The sequence below is a fragment of the Apis dorsata genome, unplaced genomic scaffold (genome assembly GCF_000469605.1).
Source record: "Apis dorsata unplaced genomic scaffold, Apis dorsata 1.3 scaffold_102, whole genome shotgun sequence".
Classification (NCBI taxonomy): Eukaryota; Metazoa; Arthropoda; class Insecta; order Hymenoptera; family Apidae; genus Apis; species Apis dorsata.
The window spans coordinates 304,252-308,904 of NW_006263400.1; the positions used below are offsets into that span (position 1 = coordinate 304,252).

Sequence of the window (4,653 nt, forward strand, 5' to 3'; positions counted from 1 at the left end):
TTGGAGAGAAAGTATTACACTGGCAAGATCAAAGATGATCCTTTCTCAGCTAAAAGATTTGAACTCATCGCCGTTTTATTTCTCGCTGTTACGGTATCTCGGTTTATGGACTTTAATAATAAAGAATATGGACTTCCTTTGTAGTACCCGTTTAAAAAGTCTCTTATCACCCTTTTCCGGATTCCCGGTTTACAGCTAAATAGGATATCGTTGAGCGTTAATTTTTGCATTAATTATGAATCTTCAATTTGTCCATCGTGATTCCGTAAAATGAATTTCATTTTGCAATTTCACAATCTTATGCCGGATTTATAATGTTAAATTTAATGTTAAAAATTACGGTAAAGATAAATAAACGCAGTTATAAAGAAACAAGTGACGTGAGATACGTTAATTCTGTCGAATAAAATTAATGCGCTTTAAAAATTTATTTTTAAAATTTTCGTGATTCAAAGTTGAAATATATAGTGATTCGATAGAAATGTGGAATGGAGTTACGAATTATAATATTAGAGTAGTTTGTTATCGCTTATTGAGAAAAATTTACTTGTTTTTCGAATCATTTATATTTCCCCCAACTTTTCACCAACCCATTCAATATTTTTCCAAACTTTCGCTCAATTGCTTTATTTTTCTGAACATTCGCCCGAGTCACTAACCTCCACCACCACGATCCTCCAAGTTTTAAGTTACACAGTGAAACGGATCTTGACTTAGTCAAATAAATATTAGGTTCGTGCTTCTTTTCTGAGCAACCAGTGATGCTTTTTTTTTATTAAACTTAATATGTTAAATATCAAAATTGTTATTTCGTTGTTAAAAATTTGTTAAATAAAATATTATATATGTATATCCTATCTCGAAGTAGCTCTAAGAATGAACTTTGTTATGATGCTCTAATAAAATAACAAAAATAACTCTACTTGACAAGGGACCCATTCTTGCGAGGAACACCTTTGACAAAGGTTGTTTTTGAAGTACCGTTTTCTTCATTTCACAATAAGTCAAGATATAAATAGAGACTTTGTTCCCTACTATTGGAAAGATTTCGAATAAATGACGTACAACAAACAAATCACATTAAATTGACAACATCTTTAAAACAATTTTCCAAAGAAATAAATTAAAATCCATCAGAGATCCATCAAGATTAACGTACGCCAAAAATTATTTAAAAAAAAAAAATATTCAGTATTCAGTGTATCAGTGTGTTTCGAGCGAACTATAAAATAAAGGTAGAGCGTGTAAAGTTTGAAGTACAAAGCATAAACCGCAAGGTAGAAAGTGTAATGCATAAGGTATAAAGGCGCCAAGTGTAAAGTTTAAAAGCATCTACCTCCCGAACTAACCCGGTAAGAATTTCGGTTCAAAGGAATCGCACGTCAGCTCTAATAAATATTTAAAAGGTCTAAAAGAAAAGAAAAGAAAAAAGAAAAAAAATAGTATGGCGTAATCATATACCGTAGAGATACTCGTGCGTGGAAAAATGCAAATGTAATAAAGAATGTAATAACGAATGTTGGCTGATATTAAATTATTATCTTGATTAAGTTTTAAAAAGAAATTACGTTAGGATTAATAATCTTGTTAATATAATTAATGCAACGCGAATTACTTTAAATAATGTCATCCACCAGAGAGCGAAGCACACATTTTCCGTAAACAATAAATCCAAGCTTATAGTTTTTCTATATTTAGCAAAGTGTCATTGCTCCGTTATGAAAGTACGTTGCTGATCAATCGATCGAAAATTATCGTTTATACACCAAGTTGCACGAATCTATCTTGTTTTAATCCTCAAGTTTCATTGTTCAACGAAACAATTTAATTATACGTTAATTTTAATTAATATTTAAATTAAAGGATCAATAATTATCACTTTTATTTGAAATATTTATTTTTTTTTTATTTACGAAGAAATTTATTACTTTTATTCAATGTGTGTCACCGTGTCATTGTCACCAGACTTGTTTCATAAAATATAAACCTGCATCACTGTCATATCAAAGTGTATCAGATAGAAATCGTTTCTTTTAATGTGCACACGAAATTGACCTTGGTCAACTTTATAAAAATAATAACTCGTGCGACACGTATCTTCAAAAGCTATTCTTCTTCTTTTTTTTTAAATCATCAAGATTAATAGTAAAGATCCGAATAATAGGATTGAAACGAAAAAAAAATAAAGGTTATACTTCTCTCGTAACCTGTGACATAAATAAAAAAAAATGTGACATCATACGTTGTTTAATTCTACGCGAAATTCCAGATAATATAACAACATACCGAGCAGAGATATTATAAATCTCGTTTCGGAGGGAAACCGATGTTTCCCCGAAGAAGGAATTCACAACGTCTTCGAATATATCGGTTGCTCCAAACGTTTCCCACAGTCTCGCATTCTGCACGGTTTCGATGCCAAGAGAGAATTCGAGGCAACCATAGGCTTCATATCGACCACCGTCTTTACTCTATCTTTGCCACGATTTTCTCCACCAGTTATGTTTCAACGATTTATAATATATTTCACGTCTCTTTGCGGCCGTTTCTCAGGATTTACAATATTCCTGATTATTGCGCATCTTTGATCGATTCCTGAGACTTTATTCTTTCGCGAGAGAAATCCATTTCTGTGATGGATATAATATTATTTTTCATATGAAATGTATTCGTATTATAATCATATATAGGATATTGTATTTACGAGGTTCAATTTATAAAAAGATTTTAAAAATATTACGAATCAGAATTCATTGTATCTAAAAGTTGGCCAGACGCGAGAAAGGGAGATTAAACGAGTCGATGAACGATCGATGGTCGGATTTACGATCATTATTTGCTTTCCATCGACGTGCCACGATCCAAGGCGTACGTACAATTATCGGTTTTCATTTTCCGGCGCGGCGCGGCGCCACGTCTGCTCGTGCATTCCGCTTGCTCGGCATTGTACGAGTATTCAAACATCGCATCGGCGGCAGCCCATTTTTTCCAGCGACGTATATATTTTCTTATTACACGGGTGGACGTGAAAAATACACGGCACACAAGTTCCGCGTGCCCTTTGTTCGTAGTACGCTCCCAGTCATCCTTTCTTCTCGTGTCTCTTCATTCCTTTCTTGCCGAATACATGCACACGTACGTATATGATATCACCACGTGCACGTGTGTTCAACGAGGACGGTATAATGGTGAGCAGATTGTTCGACGTAAAGTTGTATTTTCAGCTGTCGTTGGAACCATCTCGTACAAAAGGAACAAGCGGAATATTTCTAATGGGGAAAGTCCTCACTGGAGGAAATGAATGGAACCTTTTCTTGGTAAGTGTAACTATCATTGACTGTACGTGAGATCGTCAAATTTTTTGAATGGATATGAAGAGACGTGGAAAAAGAATGCCATTCCCCACTTTGAATCTTTTTAATGTAACAATTTAAATTCCCATTAAAGTTTTATATGCAAATTACACACAATATAATTATATAGTCGAAAATTACACGATTAATTAGAAATTCTATTTCATTATTTTAACGTATTTTACGGTAATGCTTTTGCGGTGTAAATATCTCCGTTTTGATTCTCAAATCCACGAAACGTTACTCATCTTTATTTCCTCGCTACATACGAGTACCACGAATTTTGTTTAGACCCAGTATTGCATAATCCTTTGAGCACACTCCGAGACTAGTTATCTTCGTATCTCGTTTTTTTTTTTTTTTGTCAACTTTTTTCCCCTGGTTATCTCACACTCCCCCAATCGTGTAATTACCACTACTCCTTTGCGCTTTCCCTCCTGGAAATAAGTTAACTAGGTGAGCCTCGTATCGTCAATTAACAGTCGTGGCAGTCTTTTCATTCCAAAAAAAAAAAAAAAAAAAAAAAAAAAGAAAAAAGTGGAAAAAAGTGAAAAAAGCGTGGAATTTTTGACGCCAACATTTCACCCTTGCTTCTTCACCCTTCAAGAATATTTCGCTCGCGATACATACCGGACGACGAAGTATTTTCTCCGATTTTTCTCCTTCCTTTTATTTTCCACCATTATCTTCTTTCCCTTCCTTTTTATTTTTTTCATTTCCTAAGCAAAAGCTGTCCGTCACGCGTACACACCCCCCGAAAGGACTAATGCATTGCAGTAAATGCTGCGGCAAGTAGCGTAATGTTTCTCAGCGAGCTCGTTCCTTTAAATCAATGATTCCCTACTCCACACGTACACAATGGGAGGGCAGGACTTTTTCAGTGTCAAGGTGAACGGTATCTGCGCCATGTATCCGAAAAGAAGCGATATCCTTCCCCCCCCCTCCCTTCCCCTGTTTTTGGCTCGATTTCCATTGTTGCGTGCTCATATATTCCATCCCGGCATTTGCCATCTCTCAGGCTGGTCCATATGTGACCTTGCGACGGGTCAAGTTCTGTCGGTCGGAGAATTTATTCGCCACATGCCAGTGACCCCATTATCGCGTATCCATTTTCAAATAAATCGCCCGAGCCCATGGGCGCCTTCCAAACGTGAATTCCTATCCCGGTGTGCTAAATTGTCCCCTCCCCAAAATATTCCAATCTCGATTATTACAAAGCGCGACTCGTCGAAATGGATGCGCCCCTTCCCTTTTTTAAATTCTGAAAATCTTTTTTCTCTCTTATTTTTTTTTTTTTTTT

The 4,653-nt window shown here is 35.4% G+C and overlaps 1 protein-coding gene across 4 annotated transcripts in view; it reads right to left on the bottom strand.

Moving 5' to 3' along the window:
- LOC102675584 (tubby-related protein 4) overlaps positions 1 to 4,653 on the bottom strand; it is a 39,279-nt gene that overhangs the window by 11,162 nt on the left and 23,464 nt on the right. The gene's annotated exons all lie outside the window — the stretch shown is intronic.